This window comes from Triturus cristatus, chromosome 5_1 (genome assembly GCF_964204655.1).
Source record: "Triturus cristatus chromosome 5_1, aTriCri1.1, whole genome shotgun sequence".
Lineage (NCBI taxonomy): Eukaryota > Metazoa > Chordata > Amphibia > Caudata > Salamandridae > Triturus > Triturus cristatus.
The window spans coordinates 307,480,791-307,502,910 of record NC_140587.1 but is presented as its reverse complement, the minus strand read 5'-3'; positions in this window follow the sequence as shown (position 1 = coordinate 307,502,910).

The window sequence follows — 22,120 nt, the reverse complement described above, 5'->3', positions numbered from 1 at the left end:
CTACCACCACGTGGCGCTGACTGGGGTTGCACAGGGTTAGTGGCACTTGGAGCTTTGCAGCCGGCACAGGCACCCTGCCATGGGACGGTGACTTTGGGTGCACTGAGTAAGGGCTACCTTGAGCTGCTAAGCGGGTGTGCAGCCTGCGATGATGCCCTGCCCCGGCGGTCCAGACAGCTCAGGTTTTGTGTGCCCTGCTGGACCGCAGTGTAGGCCAGAGCCAGCGGGCAGTGTGGGCCATCCGCCAAGTGGCGTTGCTTTCGGGATCACAGAGTTGGTGGCACCTATTGGTCTGAGCGGGTGTGCAGCCTGCGATGAGGCCCGGTGCACTGGTATGTCCTCTGCCATGGAGTAATCAAGAACCAGCACCAAACGTGGGACCTGGTGGCCTGCGGGGCGGGGCAGCATGGTGTGGAGAGTGCCATGTCCGCAGGCCCCAGGCTTGTGGCTTGCAGCGGCATGTGGTGGGACCTCCTGTCTGCATGCTGGTGGCGGAAGGTGAGCAGTGCGGCCTGGGTGTGCATGGGCGGGCATGCTCCGATGGGCAGCGGGAGGGGCTGGGGTGCCTCTGTCTGGGTGTGCATGGGCAGGCAGGCGATGTTCTCTTGTGCAATTATGTGTACTGTGCCAATCATGTATCTGGACTCAATTTCAGATGACGGGTTCATCTCAGATGTGTGACCTAATGAACTGCACTACATGCCGGCAAGTGGTTGGAGACACACCGGTGGCAGCAGGTGAGCAGTGTTGCCTGTGTGCGCAGGGGCGGCGCTCTCTCTCTCTCCCTCTCTTCTTCTCTCTCTCTCCCCCTCTCCTCTTCTCTCTCTCTCTCTCCCTGTCTTCCTCTCTCTCCCCTTTGCTCTCTCTCTGTCCTTTGATGTGCGCAGGACACACCTTCTCATCATGATTTTTGTCTTGCAGACTGTGACCTACGGATTGGCCCGAGGAGAGCCGCAATGTGTCTTCATTTCATTTCAGTGTTCATTTTAATAAAGTTTGATTTGTTGCTTCGGAAAATGAATGTGTGATGCTCATTTTTGTGACGACACATGCATGTCGTATGTAACAACAAGAGGAGGGAATATAGGGCTTTTTTCAGGTCCAGCATACGTACCCAGGGCAATGTGTATAAAGATGGGTATGCAGTTCCTAAGGGTGAGGAGACATATAAGGTCAGCGAGTACTAGGTTCGATATGTAGGTTCAATAAGTGAATCCTATTATTCAAAGTGAGAGACCCCTCTTCGGAACTGGAGCCCTCACACACCCAGCAAGCTAGGTGTCATGCTTCATCATCTGGGCTTGCTCCTCGTCGGGCCGGCGCTGCAATGCCTGACGGGCTCCCATAAATGGGGCTCTTTGTCGGAGATCTTTTGTCCCTGCCGTTTGGTGCAGTGTCGAACATGTTGACCGAATGAGAATAGGACGTAGGCATCTAGGCACTTAACCCCTAGCTTTATGCCACTCTATTGACTTTTAATCAGGCAATTTACCTACTAGAATAAATACAATTCAAGGAATAATTGACCTGTTTTAACTCACTTACACTACATCTACACTACTGGGCCCCTCACCCCCACTGCACCAAACGGCAGGGACAAAAGATCTCCGAAAAAGAGCCCCATTTATGGGAGCCCGTCAGGCATTGCAGCAGCGGCCCGACGAGGAGCAAGCCCAGATGATGAAGCAGGGCACCTAGCTTGCTGGGTGTGTGAGGGCTCCAGTTCCGAAGAGGGGTCTCCCCCTCTCACTTTGAATAATAGGATTCACTTATTGAACCTACATATCGAACCTAGTACTCGCTGACCTTATATGTCTCATCACCCTTAGGAACTGCATACCCATCTTTAGACACATGCATGTCACCAGTTGTGATTCTGCGACATCATGCGGAAAATTTTGTACGTGTTTGGGTGTAGCTGATGTGGCATGTCTTTGGTAAGGGGGGTGCAGGGGAGGGGGGTCCTGGGGGTGGTTGCGGCGGGTGTTGTTTCCCTTTTTGCCCTCCAGGCTGCATGTTCAGTTGCCCGGGTGCATCTGTTGTTCTTCAGGTGTGGCTCTGGGCTGGTCTCACTTTCGTGGTCCAGGCTGTTGTCCGACTTTGCACCAGGTCAGAGCAGGTGTTATTTTCCTGCTACTAACGCGCCTTATCACCTGTTTTGTGCTCTTATCGCAGTTCTGGCTGTTCATTGTGAATGTTGTGGAGTGATGTTGTCACGGCTTTTGGCATGGGAATGCCTACTCTGCATCTCATTAGCGTTAGTTGCGGATTTCATCCCCGGCGATGTTTTTTGCGGCTGCTATCTCGGGTAAACTGGTGCTGTGGGCTGTTAACACCAGCTTGTGATTGGGGCGATAAGTTTATCGCAACTTTGGCTGCAATAAAGTGCCGTTGACTCGGCGATAGATCCTTGTGAATATGGCCCCTAGTTTTGAATATGGAACTTTTAGAAAGTTGGCATTTTCCTGCCAAAGCCATTTGGTGCCTGCAGCCTGTCTCTGGGTCACATGACTGGGTGTAGATAACAGTTGGGCTTTGTCTATTCCTCTTAGACAGCCACACACAATAGAGACAGTAAGTGTGCCTGGATGGGCCATCATTGGCAAGATGGCAGGGAGGAGCTGGATACAGCCCCACTTATACTTGAATAGGCTGTGTGCTGCCCCCACAAAAGGGCTTCATATCCCCTGTAGTTAGTTTGGAGCCAAGGCAAGGACGGCAGGGCTTCTGTGCACTTCAAAGGCATGCCTCTAGAACCTTCTCCCACTTCAAAGGCAGAACTGAGTATAAATATTGGACCTCAGACACCAACTCTTCCGTACATTTCTGGCCCTTTGGATACTCTGCCAGGAAGTAGGACTGATGCCTTGCTGTGCTGACCTGCTACATGCTGCTCTCTTGCCTGAATGAGAAGGGCCGGGCATGTATCTGTTGAACCCAGGACTCCCAAGTCACCTGAAGGGCTGGTTGGCTGGCCCCCTGAATAGAGCCTCAGGGATAGAAGTTTCCAGCCACCTTGAACCCAGCACCTGAACTCTGCAAGCATACCCTGTGGTGCCACTCCAGTTCTGGAACCTTGGAAGTTCGCCTAATGTGCTCTGCTAGCCTCTGTGGATCCAGCATAACTTTCGCATCTCCTGTGCTGCATGGCGCAATCCCAAGAAGAACCGATGCATCGCCCCTGCTGCGTGAATCTGCCCCATCGCAAAGAACCGTATCGCCTTCGCAGCCTTTTCTGAACCGCTACAATGTGATGCTTTCTCAGCACAGGCCCTCGCATACCTCATCCAGGATAGCCTCCACAACGATGTCAGACTCCGTATCTCAGCCTCGCAGCTCCTCTCAACCAACGCATTGTCCCAACTGCGTGAAGAATCCTCAACGTGGGACTTCATATCGCAAGCCCTCATAGACATGATCCTCAGTGATGATGCAGGCCCGCATACCACAGCCTCGCCGCATCTCTGGAACTGACGCATGCTTTGGCTGCTCAACGCATCTTTGATGTGGACCGCCTCTACACTTCCAAAACCAGGACCCAAGGTAGTTGGTTCAGCTGGCCTAACTGGGTCCCTGTAGCCGGTCTGCACTCTATCATGGTCAGCCTAAACTTTGTTCTGTTCCGATGCGACCAAAGAACCACAGTTGAAACTTTGTGCTTTTTGGTGCAAATTTCTCATAAATCTTTAAACTTGCATATCTCCTGTTCTACTGATTGTATTTTTGTTGTTTTGATCTTGTTTTATTTATTACAAAATATCTCTATTTTTCTAAGCTGGTGTGAAATTCTTTTTGTGTTGTGTTTTCACTATATTACTGTTTGAAATGTTGCTCAAAGTTAAGCCTGACTGCTCAGTGCCAAGCTACCAGAAGTGAAGCACAGGTTAATTTAGGGTTGGCTTGTGCCCCACTCTGACTAGGATGGTGGTTTCTGCTTGACAATGGCTCAACCCCCAGTCAACCAGTTACCCAATTTCTTGCAAACACATACACCAGGAAAAAACAAAAAAACAAGCTTCAAACTTAAACTACAAAAGCATATACACTACTCTTATGTCTCAGGCAAATAATAACGTAAGCATAGAGACAAACCCAGAGATACACTAGGGTCATGCAGTCACAGTACACCACTTACTCAGACGCACATTCACAAAGACAGAAGCACAGTGCATAATTATAGCCTCACTTAGGGACACCATTTGCAAAGCACCAGTGTTTCAGACCCAGAATCATATATGCACACTGACACACCCAGAGGCACATAAAAGAACATATATTTGTAGAAAGCCACTCACCCTCACACCCAGACTAAGAAGTAAAGATAGTGACATAGTATGCTCAGGTACATGGTTTGCCAACGTGAGAGACTCAGACAAAGACTAACATGTGTATGGATACCCAGTGTGTCACAGGCACAGGGACATACATTTCTATATAACTGATCACTTTGTTACAAATAAAAAACACAGGACACGACACAAACACAAATGATATTATGTCTACTGATCCTTTATTGTAAAGCACTCTATCAAGGTAACAGGATTATGCAGGACCACAATTACATCAACATTTACTAAATTGAAATACATTTTGAGAGTCTCTCCAGGAGAGTCTGAGCTCATAGTCCTACAGAGTAAAACATCACCATGCAAAATATCTTTGGATGATAATCTGGGTCTTAAACCATTGCCTAGAAGAACATTGCCTAGTGCTCCTCTGGTATGTGTCACCCAATATCCACCTCAGTGAAAAGCTTGTCATACCTTGATGCACAATGTTTTGACTTCAACCTGTGCACTTTGCCCTGTGCCCCTTCCTGCACAAAGTGAAGTATGCCTTCTTGCCTGCTTCTATGATGCCTGTTATTTTTTCTGGGTGCATGACTATCTGCATGTTTATTCCACTTTGTGAAATGATTCTCAGTAGGTTTATTATTCTCTATACTGGTGTGGATGTACGATTTGTGGCTGTATACTGTATAAATCATTGCGCAAGTTCCATACAAAAGCCATACTTGTTAGCTTTTCCAAACCTTGATAAGAACTGCAGACACATAGTGGGCATGCAAAACTTTTTGAAAAACCATGGCATGTTATGTAAAGTGGTGTAAATCAAATAGGGTTAGGCACTAAAGAGGGATCTGATTTCTACCAGTGTTAAGGACCCACAAAGCTTCGAGACAAAACTTGTATGTCTTCTACTACTGGTGTTATATCACCAGTAGTAGAAGACATACAAGTTTTGTCTCGAAGCTTTGTGGGTCCTTAACACTGGTAGAAATCAGATCCCTCTTTAGTGCCTAACCTTATTTGATTTATTGATTATTGAGTGGAGGGTGGTTTGGCACTTACCCTCTACAGCTCCTTATTGTATTAATGTAAAGTGGTGTGTCTGCATGATGCATCTTTCAAATAATACTTCTGTGAATTGTTTCCTACAATAACCATGAACGAACTGTCAGTTGCTGGGCACCAGTACTTCAGAAGTGTAGCTTTAATGCACTATTTGAACAAATGTATTAACATTTCCAATTCTACTTTATTACCCCAAACATTTTTCCTGCAAATCTAATTACAGATTTATAAACTATGTGTCTGGTTCACGAGAAAAGTAGCACCTGCACCCTCGGATCTATATCTGTGTATAGGAGTAGATTAACTATTTTTTGGTATCTGCAACTGTAGGAGAGTAGGGTCTGCTATCCTATGGTCACCCCAAATTTTTGCTTTTTGCTTCACTGGTTTTTGACATATTGAGGCTGTGGGCCTGCCAATCAGACCCCCAGCCTGCTGTTCTCTCTACTAAATTTACACTATGCACCCTAGGTGCATAACCAATTGGAAGTGGATCACCCTGTGAGCCCCTGTACCAGTGTACACTAGGTAGCCAGGGCATTGGTGTATCTAAGGCCTACCAGGGGCTCAAGCATGTATTGTGCCACCCCTGGCCTGGCCTAACAAATTTGACACAACTGGCTGATCACTCAGCTGGGGTAAGTTGGTGTAACCACCTCTTACTTAGGTGTAGTATACCTATACCTAACCTTACATGGGACACATGTTAACCTATAAGTCACTCCTATGGCAGGCCTTAACAATCCTGAAGGCAGAGTGCGTAGTTCCATGTGAGATGGTGCTCTGGCATGAGCTGAGCCTGTCTGCAGTGGTCGGAACCACTTCCTTCTACTGTTTCCAGATATCGTCATACCATATACTCTTAAGTGCATTATGAACCTCGCGGTTAAATGCTATCTTTGGTTTGGCTTTATCAAAACATGTCGAGTAAGGTGTCATACGAATTGGAATACTAACCCCTCGCCAATTCTGGCGACGGGGTTAGCATTCCACCCTTCTAGAGGGACACGACATGTACAGTACCTGAAACCCGGGTAAAATCAGACATAGCCTCAGCTCCACAAAATGGATGCTGCCACCACAGACACAAGTCTGCCCTCCTGCTGCTGGGAGTCCTTCCAGCTTGGGAGGTGTGGACAAAGGGTTTCCTGCCAGGGGAGGTGCGTGCACCACCCCAGACAGGATTTTGTGTATTGGTCAGGTAGGGCTTGAAAGGAACCAGACATGCCTGAGGCTCACAAGGAGCCTCGGTGCATATGCCAGTTCAATCCGGTCCTGGGGCACACCAGTCCCGGGCCTGGGGCGAGCTGGACAAAGGATTGGGGGTGTAACCACCCCCCTTCCTGGTCCCACCCATAGGGAGGGACCTAGCAGGTAGTCCGGCCCCTAGAATCCGCTTAAAGGTAGGAGCTGTGTCCTAAGACTTCAGACATCCTGGAATCAACTTGAAACTAAGAAGAAGACGGGAACTTCGACATTCTGCTGCACGGAAGACTGAAGGAAATCTCCCCTGTGGTCAGGGAGTGACCACCTTGCTAACGCAAGCACCATCCAGCGAATCAACGTCTGCTTTGCCACCGCCTCCCGCCGGAGCCCGAGCCCAGAGACTGACAAGACCTGGACCTCCAGACCTCTCACCGCCCGATCCACAGTCCCTGAAAAGAGGAGACCCGTGGAGGCAACGAGACACGTGGAGTCAGCCATCTTGAAACGACCACGACAAGCTGCAAGTGCAACAACCGAGGCTCCCTCCAAGTTGTGCTTTGGGATCTGAGAAGCCCAACCCTCGAGCAGCATCTGCACCAAAGGTGAGCCCTCCAGCATCTCCACGATCTGCGTGGGGCCCTCCTGCATTTTGCCACTCGACGCGCCTAACCGGTTGCTGGCCCGCTGGCTAGTGGCCATATTGGCGACGAACTTCAAGAAATACACCGCTGGTCTGGTTGCTCCAGACTGGCCCTTGCTCCCCTCCAAAGGAGCAGTCCCTCTGACCTTGCTGGTCAGAACCATCAGCTTATCTTGTTCTCCACAACAATTGCTTTTTCCAAGGCTTGTTTGCTTCGATCAAGTCGCCGACACCGCCGACAGCGAGAGCCTGTGTTGGACAGCTCGTGAACCGACTCCTGGACGTCGTCGACCTCCAGGGACCACGTGGCTGCAGAGACAAGCTACACCTTTCTTCCTGTTTGCACCCGACATCGCCTGGTACCCACCTGGTGCCACGCTGGTCACTGGCTAGTGACTGTGAACACTGTCCCCTCTGCTTACAGGTCTTCTACAACTCCGATCCACCCTTGGATCCACCGCATCTCTCCCGGACCGACCGCCTGCAGCATCTTTGTCCACAGGCTCCACTGAACAGATAGAAGAAACCCGACGCACTTCGAGGCCTATGCACCCGCTTCCTGTGGGTGAGGTAAAGCTGGCACTCCAGTGCCCAAGTGTAGAGAATCATCTCTAGTGTCTGTGTTTCCAATCTTGAGTTCATAGTCCATCCGGAAGATCCTTTTTGCAGTAACTTTGTACTTTTTACGCACCCATTGAAAACCTATGGAAGCACGCGTGTGACTATTTGCTCTGCACACGCCACCCGTGGACCTCCTGGTCACTAACTGAAGTTAGCTCCTTGTAGGCCCAGCGATTCTAGAGGCCCTAGGCCTTTTCCCTTTTCTGTTTGTGGTACTTATACCACTATTTTAGTATATGGTTTGAGCGGCCACCAGGGCCTATCCATATAAAGTGCAACTTCTGTGTATTCTACTGTAATCTTGTTTGACGATTTGTGCTCCTGTGCTCATAAAGAGACTAGGGGTTACTTTGAGAAATAAATACATATATATTTTGAATATATATCTGTGTGGTGTCCTTTCATTGGTATAAAAGGGGGTTGCATTTGGTAAAACAGCTGGCTTAACACGCTTCACGAGTTTAGCCTCAAAGACTGCTTAGCCTACGCTACCACTAGGGCAGCTAGTCCGAAAAGGTTGACTTACAACCACACCATAAGGGTTGCTTGGCATGGTACAAGGTGGTCACTTTAACTAGTGAACATCATATACCAGGCCAACTTCACACATTGGTGAGCAGCGGTTGGATTTGAGCTTGCTGTGTTTTACCATTGTAATCTCTTGGTTACCAATTGAAAGATCACATAGGTACCTATAGGTACATATAAAACAAGATTAGATATACTTAAGTTCTACTGAACTTAGTTGTTGTAGAGCAAAGGGAGTAGCACACCCTGACTACAACTACTAGATAGGTTTAGTAGGTAAACCCAAGTGTAGGTAGATTGCAACACATCCACCCACACTTAAGATCAATGGCTGGGGCAGAGGGGTCCACTGTACCCATCTCTGTTGAGAGTGACCCCCAAGGGCACCATCCATCTTTGCTACCCTTAATCAAAATGAGCTCAGGCAGTTGGCAAATATCAGGGGCCTTAAACAGCCCAAGAATCCTACTTCTGCTGAACTCAGAGAGCTTTTACAGGCTGATGAAGATCAGAAAGCTCTCAGGAAAGCCTCCCAGTTAGGCCCCTTAGGGACAGGAACAGGAGGCCCCCCTTCTGAAGATGCTACTGAAGTACCCCTTTCCAATAGCCATCCCTTAGATGAGAATCATACTACAGAGGAGGAAAGTGGGGAGGATACAGAAAGTAGTGAGGATGAAGGGAGAACTAGCCCAGTGCCAAGTGTTATACTTGGCCCAGCTAAACTAAGGCTATTGGGGACTGACAATGGGATCATCCCATTGGATCTCCCCAGTGGACTTAACCAGGGGTCTGGGAGGCAAAGGAATCACTCAGGTGAATCCAATGCTTCTCATGCCTCTAGAAGCTCTCAAGGTCACTCCAGGAGAAGGATGACCACCCCTCAGAGGAGGGAGCATGAGGCCAGAATGCAGGAAGCCCAGCTGAGGATCAGGAAGCAGGAGCTCGAGGTAGCCGTGATGGAAGAGAAACTGAACAAGGCTAGGCAACCTAGAGAGAGTGGGTCCATACCCACTGGTGGCAGCATTGTCCCTAAGGACAAAGATAGGGTCTTTGATAATAGGAACCTGTCTAAGGTTGTGCCCCCCTACAAAAGTGGGGATGACATCCACAAATGGATGACTGCTCTTGAGAGAGCCTGCAAAGTGCAGCAGGTTCCTGAAGACCAGTGGGCAGCAATCCTCTGGCTCTCCTTTGAAGGAAGAGGCAGAGACAGACTCCTCACTGTTAGGGAGGAGGATGTCAGAAATTACAGAGCCCTGAAGAGTGTCCTAGTTGATGGGTTAGGCTTAACCACTGAACAGTACAGGTTAATGTTCAGAGACACCCAGAAGACACAGACTCAGGACTGGTCTGAATACATTGAATGTGCCACTAAGGCTTTGGAGGGTTGGTTGCTGGGAAGTAAGGTATCTGATTATACAGGATTGTACAATTTGATGATGAGAGAAAAGATTTTAAATAACTGTCAAAACCAGCAACTGCATCAACACTTGGTTGACTCTGATCTGACCTCTCCCCAAGAATTGGGAAAGAAGGCAGACAAATCGGTCAGAACCAGGGTTAAGCAAAAGAACCAGAACCAGGGCCAAGGGGGTGATCAGAAGAAAACGGACCAAAAGGGTGGAGATCAGAAATCTAAAGACCAGAAGTCTTCAACAGGGCCCCAAACTACTGCTAAGGAGGGTGGGTCCCAACAACAATCCAAGGGAAAGAAGAAAGAAGGTCAAAAGAAACCCTGGTGCAATCATTGCAAGAATACAACTCACTGGACTAGTGATTGTAAAAAGGGTGGAGCCCCCAACACTGTTGCCCCTAAGGCACCTGCTCCCAGTACTACTGTTAGCAGTGTTGGTCCCCAGACAAAGGGTGTAGTGGGAATCACTATGGGAACTGAAGGAGATTCTGACTTAGACAGAACCCTGACACAGGCAGTCTTGATCTGTGATGGGGACATTGATTTGTCCCTGACTGTGAGCCCCAGTAACCTGGGCAAGTACAGACAGGCTCCTTTAATTAATGAAAAAGTGGCTCAAGCCTACAGGGACACATGTGCCAGTGTCACTATGGTGACACCAGGCTTTGTGGACCCTGGACAGTACATACCAGGTGAGAATTACCTGGTGACCAATGCCAGCAATGCCACTACTTCACATAGTGTGGCAGTTGTTAACTTCTCATGGGGAGGGGTAACTGGCCTCAAAAGGGTTGTGGTTAGTGCAGACCTCCCAGTAGAATGTTTGTTGGGCAATGACCTAGAGAGTTCTCTATGGTCAGAAGTGGAGTACAGGACTCATGCAGAGATGTTAGGTATATCATCACATGTCCTTGCTGTGACCAGGTCACAGGCCAAAAAGTGCCTCACTGAACCTCAGGTCTTGGATCCTGGAACAATGGACCAAGCACCTACCAAGAAGAAGAACAGGAGGGTCAAGGCTGTGCCTTCCCCCCTGCCTCAGAGTGATGATCAACCTTCCCAGGAAGCTGATCTAGAGAACCCTGAAGGAACTGTCCCTGAAGAGCTTGAACCTAATCAGGTTGAGTTTCTGGGGACAGGGGGGCCTTCAAGGGCTGACTTGAGGCAGGCTCAGTTATCCTGTCCCTCTCTTGAACCCCTCAGACAGCTGGCTGCTGCTGAGGCTGCTGGGAATGCTCAAGGTACCCATAAAGTGTATTGGGATGAAGGGCTCCTTTATTCAGAGGCTAGAGACCCCAAGCCTGGTGCTACCAGGAGGTTGGTTATACCTCTGCAATTTAGGGGCTTCCGTCTTACCTTGGCCCATGATATTCCTTTAGCAGGACACTTAGGCCAGAACAAGACTTGGGACAGCCTTGTCCCTCACTTTCACTGGCCTCACATGAATGAAGATACAAAGGAGTTTTGTCGCTCCTGTGTGACCTGCCAAGCCAGTGGCAAATCAGGTGGCACAACAAAGGCCCCCCTAATACCACTACCTGTGGTGGGGGTCCCCTTTGAAAGAGTGGGAATAGATATAGTGGGTCCCATGGATCCTCCCACTGCATCTGGGCACAGATTTATACTGGTGGTAGTGGATCATGCCACCAGGTATCCAGAGGCAATTATCCTTAGGACCACTACAGCACCTGTTGTGGCCAGGGCCCTGCTGGGAGTATTCTCCAGAGTGGGGTTTCCTAAGGAGGTAGTTTCTTACAGAGGTACCAACTTCATGTCAGGATACTTGACAGCTATGTGGAAGGAATGTGGTGTCAACTACAAGTTCACCACCCCTTATCACCCACAATGCAATGGGCTTGTTGAGAGATTCAACAAGACCCTAAGGGGTATGATCAAAGGATTACCTGAAAAGCTCAGGCGAAGATGGGACATCCTTCTACCCTGCCTTCTGTTTGCTTACAGAGAGGTCCCACAAAAAGGAGTTGGCTACAGCCCCTTTGAATTGTTGTTTGGGCACCCTGTAAGAGGCCCACTGTGTTTAGTGAAGGAAGGATGGGAGTTACCTCTCAAAAAGCCTAAGCAAGACATAGTGGACTATGTACTTGGTCTCCGCTCCAGGATGGCTGAGTATATGGAGAAGGCATCCAAAAACCTTGAGGCAAGCCAGGCCTTACAGAAAGCTTGGCATGACCAAAAGGCTGTCTTGGTTGAGTTTCAGCCAGGACAGAAGGTATGGGTGTTGGAGCCAGTGGCCCCAGCAGCACTCCAAGACAAATGGTCTGGACCCCATACAATCCTGGAAAAGAAGGGAGAGGTCACCTACTTGGTGGACCTAGGAACTCCCAGGAGTCCCCACAGGGTACTCCATGTTAACAGGTTAAAAGCATATGTTGACAGGGCAGACATGGGCTTGCTCATGGCTACAGATGAGGGACAGGAGGAAGAGAGTGACCCTCTCCCAGACCTGTTGTCTCAGAACCCTGAAGATGGCTCAGTTGAAGGAGTGACCCTTGGAGGCAACCTCACTGCCCATCAGCAGACTGAATGTAAACAAGTTCTACAATCATTTCAACATCTGTTTTCCCTAATACCTAGCCAAACTGACTGGTGTACCCATGTGGTGGACACTGGTGACAGTCTGCCTGTAAAGAACAAGCTCTACAGACAACCTGACCACGTCAGGGACTGTATAAAGGCTGAGGTACATCAAATGCTGGAATTAGGTGTCATTGAACCCTCAGAGAGCCCCTGGGCTAGCCCAGTGGTTCTGGTCCCCAAACCTCACACCAAAGATGGCAAGAGAGAGATGAGGTTCTGTGTGGATTACAGGGGTCTCAATGCTGTCACCAGGACAGATGCACACCCTATTCCAAGGGCAGATGAGCTCATAGACAAACTAGCTTCTGCTAAGTTTTTGAGCACATTTGACTTGACAGCTGGCTATTGGCAAATCAGATTAGCTGAGGAGTCTAAGGCCAAAACAGCATTCTCAACCCCAGGTGGGCACTACCAGTTTGTGGTGATGCCCTTTGGTCTGAAGAATGCACCTGCCACCTTCCAAAGGTGGGTGAATCAAGTCCTTACTGGGTTGGATGACTTTTGCGCAGCATATCTTGATGACATTGCTGTCTTTAGCTCCACCTGGGAGGATCACCTGATCCACCTGAAGAAGGCTCTTGAGGCTCTGCAAAGGGCAGGCCTCACTATCAAGGCTACTAAGTGCCAGATAGGGCAGAGTAAGGTTGTGTATTTGGGCCACCTTGTAGGTGGAGGCCAAGTTCAACCACTGGAGAGTAAGATACAATCCATCAAGGACTGGTCTCCTCCAACCACCGAGACTCAAGTTCGAGCTTTCTTGGGCTTGACTGGGTACTACAGGAAGTTTGTTAAGAACTATGGGTCCATTGTGACTCCTCTTAATGATCTGACATCCAAAAAGATGCCCAAAAAGGTTCAGTGGACAGTAAGCTGTCAAAAGGCATTTGATGACCTGAAGGAGGCCATGTGCTCTGCACCTATCCTGAAAAGTCCTGACTACTCCAAAGAGTTTATTGTCCAAACAGATGCTTCTGAGTTGGGTGTGGGAGCTGTGCTGTCACAACTTAATGTAGATGGTCAAGACCAACCCATTGCTTTTATTAGCAGAAGGTTGACCCCCAGAGAGAAGAATTGGTCAGCTATTGAGAGGGAGGCCTTTGCTGTGGTGTGGGACCTGAAGAAGCTGAGGCCATACTTGTTTGGCACTCACTTTAAGATTCAGACCGACCATAAGCCCCTCTTGTGGCTAAATCAGATGAAGGGTGAAAACCCCAAACTGCTTAGGTGGTCCATTTCCCTACAGGGGATGGACTTTACAGTGGAGCACCGGCCAGGTACTGACCATGGGAATGCAGATGGTCTCTCCAGGTACTTCCACTTAGGACATGAAGACGAGACTGGTCAAGGCTAGTTTAATGTCCCTGCGTTTGGGGGGGGGGTTGTGTAGGAGAGTAGGGTCTGCTATCCTATGGTCACCCCAAATTTTTGCTTTTTGCTTCACTGGTTTTTGACATATTGAGGCTGTGGGCCTGCCAATCAGACCCCCAGCCTGCTGTTCTCTCTACTAAATTTACACTATGCACCCTAGGTGCATAACCAATTGGAAGTGGATCACCCTGTGAGCCCCTGTACCAGTGTACACTAGGTACCCAGGGCATTGGTGTATCTAAGGCCTACCAGGGGCTGAAGCATGTATTGTGCCACCCCTGGCCTGGCCTAACAAATTTGACACAACTGGCTGATCACTCAGCTGGGGTAAGTTGGTGTAACCACCTCTTACTTAGGTGTAGTATACCTATACCTAACCTTACATGGGACACATGTTAACCTATAAATCACTCCTATGGCAGGCCTTAACAATCCTGAAGGCAGAGTGCGTGGTTCCATGTGAGATGGTGCTCTGGCATGAGCTGAGCCTGTCTGCAGTGGTCGGAACCACTTCCTTCTACTGTTTCCAGATATCGTCATACCATATACTCTTAAGTGCATTATGAACCTCGCGGTTAAATGCTATCTTTGGTTTGGCTTTATCAAAACATGTCGAGTAAGGTGTCATACGAATTGGAATACTAACCCCTCGCCAATTCTGGCGACGGGGTTAGCATTCCACCCTTCTAGAGGGACACGACATGTACAGTACCTGAAACCCGGGTAAAATCAGACATAGCCTCAGCTCCACAAAATGGATGCTGCCACCACAGACACAAGTCTGCCCTCCTGCTGCTGGGAGTCCTTCCAGCTTGGGAGGTGTGGACAAAGGTTTTCCTGCCAGGGGAGGTGCGTGCACCACCCCAGACAGGATTTTGTGTATTGGTCAGGTAGGGCTTGAAAGGAACCAGACATGCCTGAGGCTCACAAGGAGCCTCGGTGCATATGCCAGTTCAATCCGGTCCTGGGGCACACCAGTCCCGGGCCTGGGGCGAGCTGGACAAAGGATTGGGGGTGTAACCACCCCCCTTCCTGGTCCCACCCATAGGGAGGGACCTAGCAGGTAGTCCGGCCCCTAGAATCCGCTTAAAGGTAGGAGCTGTGTCCTAAGACTTCAGACATCCTGGAATCAACTTGAAACTAAGAAGAAGACGGGAACTTCGACATTCTGCTGCACGGAAGACTGAAGGAAATCTCCCCTGTGGTCAGGGAGTGACCACCTTGCTAACGCAAGCACCATCCAGCGAATCAACGTCTGCTTTGCCGCCGCCTCCCGCCGGAGCCCGAGCCCAGAGACTGACAAGACCTGGACCTCCAGACCTCTCACCGCCCAATCCACAGTCCCTGAAAAGAGGAGACCCGTGGAGGCAACGAGACACGTGGAGTCAGCCATCTTGAAACGACCACGACAAGCTGCAAGTGCAACAACCGAGGCTCCCTCCAAGTTGTGCTTTGGGATCTGAGAAGTCCAACCCTCGAGCAGCATCTGCACCAAAGGTGAGCCCTCCAGCATCTCCACGATCTGCGTGGTGCCCTTCTGCATTTTGCCACTCGACGCGCCTAACCGGTTGCTGGCCCGCTGGCTAGTGGCCATCTTGGCAACGAACTTCAAGAAATACACCACTGGTCTGGTTGCTCCAGACTGGCCCTTGCTCCCCTTCAAAGGAGCAGTCCCTCTGACCTTGCTGGTCAGAACCATCAGCTTATCTTGTTCTCCACAACAATTGCTTTTGCCAAGGCTTGTTTGCTTCGATCAAGTCGCTGACACCGCCGACAGCGAGAGCCTGCGTTGGACAGCTCGTGAACCGACTCCTGGACGTCGTTGACCTCCAGGAACCACGTGGCTGCAGAGACAAGCTACACCTTTCTTCCTGTTTGCACCCGACATCGCCTGGTACCCACCTGGTGCCACGCTGGTCACTGGCTAGTGACTGTGAACACTGTCCCCTCTGCTTACAGGTCTTCTACAACTCCGATCCACCCTTGGATCCACTGCATCTCTCCCGGACCGACCGCCTGCAGCATCTTTGTCCACAGGCTCCACTGACTATTTGCTCTGCACACGCCACCCGTGGACCTCCTGGTCACTAACTGAAGTTAGCTCCTTGTAGGCCCAGCGATTCTAGAGGCCCTAGGCCTTTTCCCTTTTCTGTTCGTGGTACTTATACCACTATTTTAGTATATGGTTTGAGCGGCCACTGAACAGATAGAAGAAACCCGACGCACTTCGAGGCCTATGCACCCGTTTCCTGTGGGTGAGGTAAAGCTGGCACTCCGGTGCCCAAGTGTAGAGAATCATCTCTAGTGTCTGTGTTTCCAATCTTGAGTTCATAGTCCATCCGGAAGATCCTTTTTGCAGTAACTTTGTACTTTTTACGCACCCATTGCATCAACATCGTTGCAACACTTTTGTTGCCCTGCGTGTTGCATCTAAAAGGTACATTGACTGAAAGTGTCGCATTTAAGAACTAAAGAGAACTAAGCAAAATTCTACCATCTAAAGTAACAATATTGTGTGTTTTTGTCATTTAATGGTCTTGTGGTAAATCTATATAAAGAATACTTATTTTTTATATAAAACCTATGTGGTGTCCATCTGTAGTGTTGTCATTTGATTACTGTATGTGTTCACAAATGCTTTACACACTGCCTCTGAGATAAGCCTGTCTGCTCGTGCCAAGCTACCAAGAGGGTGAGCAGGGGTTATTTTAGGAGTGTACCCCCTTACCCTGACTAGAGGAGAGGGTCCCTATTTGTCACAAGTGCATACATGTGCCAACTAGAGACCCCCAAGTCTAACATTGATAAATTAGCCACCCGTACAGCTGGGAGATTTTCTGTGATAGATGTAGAAATGAATTCAATGAAATTGATCGTGATTCAGAATTGACTTGCCCTTGAAAGTCTTCTCGCGAAGGAAGGTGGAGTCTGACGCTTGTTAAAAGTTCAACATTGTTGCACCTACTTCCCAGACAAGAGCAGAGACTTAGAGATTTACATCAAAAACATCACTGACTTAAATAAGGACTTAAAAGATTTGAAAGCTGATGGTGCTTGGGAAACAATATGTAAGGGATTGTCAACTGTTACTAATTTAGGAAATGGATTAGTGATTTCCATTTTGAGACCTTTAGAGGCGATCTCTTTGTGCATAATGCTGATGATATTATCTATCATATTCTGCAGATAGAGAAAGGACAAAAGAGGAGTCAAAATAACAAGAACTGATCTTGAAATATAGGATGAGAAATATAAATATCATGAAGATATGATCATTTTAGAAGAGAGCAGAACAAAAAGAGGTTAAAGTCAACCAACACTTCTGTGTATTCTACTGTAATCTTGATTGACGATTTGTGCTCCTGTGCTCATAAAGAGACTAGGGGTTACTTTGAGAAATAAATACATATATATTTTGAATATATATCTGTGTGGTGTCCTTTCATTGGTATAAAAGGGGGTTGCATTTGGTAAAACAGCTGGCTTAACACGCTTCACGAGTTTAGCCTCAAAGACTGCTTAGCCTACGCTACCACTAGGGCAGCTAGTCCGAAAAGGTTGACTTACAACCACACCATAAGGGTTGCTTGGCATGGTACAAGGTGGTCACTTTAACTAGTGAACATCATATACCAGGCCAACTTCTCACAGCAACTATTCCCAATAACACACTGTTAGACCTGTTACCCGTAGTGTGCTCTTCCCCCAATTGTTTTGCCTTCACCCCTCCTATTTTCTGAATTGTGTTTTTGTTGCCATTAGGATCCTGTGCACTTTACCACTGCTAATCATCAGTGCTAAAGTTCTTGTGCTCTCTCCTTAAAACTTGGTAAAATTAGCTTACGCCTTATTGGCATATTTATTTAACTTATACGTCCCTAGTATGTGCTACTAAATTTACCCAGGGCTTATACATCAATTGCTAACAGTGGACCTACAGCAATCAGTGTGCCAGTCTTTAAATTAGCCCTTTAAAATATGCTTCTGACCTGCCATTGCAGTCTGTAGCACAGTTTTAAAACTAGTAATTTGCCCTGGAAAAATAAACCTTTTGGCAGGCCTAAGCCTTCCTTTTTAATACACAAAAGTAACCCCCTAAGATAGGCCAAAAAAGCCCATAGGGTAGGATGCATTGTATTTAAGAAGTAGGACATGTATTTTTACTTTTTACATGTCTGGGTAGTGAGAAACTCCTATATTTGTTTTTCACTACTGTAAGACCTTTCTCTCCAATTGGATAACGTTGGGTTACCTTATTACATTTAGTAAGTGCTCATTTTTTATTGGGAACAGATGTAAATGTTACGTTTGGACTCATATGAATTGTAATTTAAAATCCTCTTTAATGATAAAGTCAGATTTTAAGTTGCATGACAGTGAATAGCTTGACAGTTGGCCTTTGTGTTCTGCTCCCAGCCAATGAGACAAAATGCAACTAGATGTTGGCAGGACAGGCCAACCTGCCAGTATGGGTGGGGCAGAGCTGTTTCCTGCCCACTCACATTTCAAAGGTCTGCCTCCAGCACTCACACAAAGGAACCTGACGCCATTCTTTTACCGTTCCAGACTACTTGGAGCCTTGGAGTCTCCTGGACCTGTGGATATTAGGGCTGCCTTGTTCCCCAGTAGACTGCCCCTCTGATTGAGGCCTGCCTTGTTCCACAAAAGACTGCCCTGCTTCTACCAGAGGACTTCTATGCTGCTTGAGGCCTGCGTTGTTCCCCAGAGAATTGCCTTGGTGCTTGAGGCCTATCCTGCTCTCTGAGAAGGAAGACTGGACCTGCTCCCTTCATGCCAAGCTAACCCGAGTGAATCTAAAGATCAGTTGGCTAACCCCCTGTTCTGAGCTACAAGGACACATCAAGTTCCAGAGGCCACCCGCAACTGCCCAGCTGACCTTCTGCAACTGGATCTGCCTGCAACTGGACATGCCTGATCCATGATGGCCTCTGCTAGAGTAAGTCTTCGGGTCCTGCAGCCTTGGTTGGCATCAGAATGCACTTCTCTTTGAAGAAAGAAGACATTCTGATGTTTTGGGCTCTTCGTGCCTATGAAGCAGTCTGTTCACCACAAAACTTTGCCACCCCCGATGACCAACAATGCAAAGCTCCAGTGAACCCGACTCTACAGTGACCACCAGCAACTACCTGCAATGCAAGGTCTGCACTTTGCGCTACAGCCACGACAGCCCGCTGTGACCATTAATGCAAAACTCCAGCAACAACCGTCTGCGATGCCTGACTGGATCTTCGTGCTACAGTGACGACCATCCACTGCGGCAGGCCTGCTGTTCGCATGTCAGCAACGACCATCCACGATGTTCTTCCTGTTCTTTAGGGTCTCCTCCACCACGAACAGAACTCTTCGAGCTGGGTTTTGAGAAAGTAACTTTTTCAACATGATTAAGCTTGTCCCTGTATTCGGCCCACTTCCCATAGTGGTCGGCCTGAACTTGTGACTTTCCCCAGGTATAGCATGACCAGATAACTGTTAGTGAGATATTGTGCTTTTAGGCTAGTCTTACCAATTGGATTTTTGCTGTTTTAGTCTCATTATATGCTTAAAATTGGTTTGGGACTTTTTTGTGTTGTTTCTCACTGTATTGCTGTTTGTGTGCTGCATAAATACTTTATACTTTCCCTTTAAGTTTAAAAAAATATGTAATTACATTTTTTATTGATAATTCAAACTAGGATGAGAAAGCTACATCTTGTCCCTTACATAGTGATACAGTATGAGAGAGAAAAGCATATCACAAGTACAGTACAATCGGGTAAAAATGTAGCAAATTCCAGATCTATTTTACAACATCTAGGCTTTGATAGGGTGCATAGGTATGATTCAATATATGCCCTGATATGATATATAACAGCAGATATCTACTAGCTTCGCAGGGATATAACAGTGCTCAGTGTCTGTTGTGTTGGGGTGTCAGTCACCTCCCTCGTTATTAGTAGGTAACTTTGGAACGGATGCCAAATGTCTAATGGTCTAGCAGCTGGTGGTTGCAGTTGAGCGTATGTATCACTGGTAGTATTAAAGTATATCATGCTCCTTAACCTGTCCTGCAGCTTGGGGGTCCGTTTACTACCCCAGTTAATGGCAATTTCTAACGTAACAAGAGGAAGTGCAATAGCAACAAAACGTCACTTAGATTTAGAAAGGCTATATATGTACCCAAGTAATGCCATGAAAGGGGTGGGAACACCATCGATCTCAACCATATGAGATATTTCCAAAAAGACTGCTAGCCAAAATTTCTCAATCTTGGTGCACGTCCATGCAACATGCACAAAGTCAGCATCTGGGAAACCACATCTCAAACATACACCGGGACAAGAAGAATTGAAAATGCAACAACTTGTGCCGATGGGAATGGGAAACCCTACGTATTTGAGTGCAGCACTGGCCCCACAGCACATTTGTGATTGGGTGTCCAAGGTCATGCTCCCATGCCACCCTCACACCTGCATCCTGACCAGGAAGCATAGAGATCACTGCCGTATACATTCTTGCTGTGAGATGACTGCCATTCCCTTCTTAAATAACCCCTGTCAATATTGTAAAATCTGGTAGTTCAAGTGAGTAGAAGGGCATATTCGCTCTCTGTGCCCTCTGTATTCTGAGCAGCACGAAATGATCCATCACCGTAGCATCTCGGAAATGGGGATATTCCGTGCGCGAGAAACATGACCCTTAGGAAAGAAATCGCCAAATGTCACCAAGTGGAAATTGGCCAAGGTGCGCTTCACTAAACCTTCCTGTAATATAGGGATCCAGCCATTCCCTGCTAGCGGCAATGCGGGAGAGTACATCATATGGAACTCCGTCAATGTTTTCAGCTTGTACCATGCCCAGCTAGACATGGATAATGTTTGAATATCGTGCGGGTCTCGCGAAACCCAACCGGCAGTAAGGAGTTAAGAGGCGCCGGCAGCGCCAAGTCTGCCCATGGTCTGTGGTACGGGATCCTGACATCAATATGGTACCAGTGAGCCACGAGATAATAAACCCCCAAAACCACCCTTCTCATATGGGAGCATTAGCGTGTCCCAGCTGATACGGGGTTGCCTACCCCCATACCAGTCTTATCAGCAGTTTACAACGTTCTGAAAAGAAACTATTATACAGAGGAATAGAAATGTTTTGAAAAAGATACAGGAATTGTGGAAGGACCACCATCTTTATTATGGCTATTCTTCCAGCCATTGATAAGGGTAGAGAGAGCCAGCGTTCTATAGTATGCCCTAAACTTTCCATAACCTGGCCATAATTCAACTGTAGAATGCGATCCTTCTCCCTATGAAGATGAACCCAAAGGTATTTGACCGACTCATTGCACCAGGTCGGTGGGTACTCCACTGATCTATCGCATGGTGCTACTGTTAGGGGAAAGACTTCCGATTTTGATATGCAATCTTGACAGGGCACCGAACCTAGTCACTTCGTGAAGCAGCGGTGTCAGGTTATCATTCGGCTGCCTTACATCTAGAACTATATCATCAGCGAAGAGTGTAAGGAGTAGGGGTCCATTGTTAAATTGCAGCCCACGATGACTATGCTTGTCCTGTAGATGCCGCACCAACGGGTAGAAGGCAATCACGAACAACAAAGGGGATGGTAAGCACCCCTGTCGCATACCCCGCGTAAGCCTGAACTCCTCGGTCAGTGTTAAATTGACGTGGATGTGGGCCATGGGCAGCGTGTATAATAATTTGACCACTGCCAGGAAACGCTCCGGCACCCCAAGTCGGCCCAATGCAGCATACAAAAAAGCCCACTCCAATGAGTCAAAGGCCTTTTGCGCATCAAGCAGTACGGTGACTGCTGGAACCGTAGGTGCTATTCAATGCAGTGTGGCAAACAATGTGTGCAGATTAAGTGTTGTGGACTTATGGGGAATAAAACACGACTGTGCTGGGGAGATCAGTTTCTCAACAATAAGTGCAAGCCTAGTCGCCAGTACTTTGGCCAGTATCTTATTGTCAAAGTTTAGAAGTGACAACGGCTGGTACGAGCTACAATACTGCGTATCCTTCCCAGGTTTTGGCAGCAATATTATAACTGCCTCCCTCAGAGTCGGCGGGAGCATCTTCGCCTCCACTGCCTCTTGATACATCTCAACAAGATTGGGAACAATTATAGTTTAATATTTCTTGTAGAAGCATCCCATGAATCCTTCAAGCCTGGGTGCCTTTGAGCCATCCAGCGCATCAAGGGCCTCACTAATTTCGTCCTCCGAGAAGGGCTCAGCAAGGAACTCCTGATGCGCCTTCTCCATCCACACCAGCGATATCTTGTCCAGATATCCACCATAGTCCACACAGCACCCGGAAACCTGAGACTCATACAATGTAGTAGAGTGGGTAAGCACCTCCTGAAGGATACCCA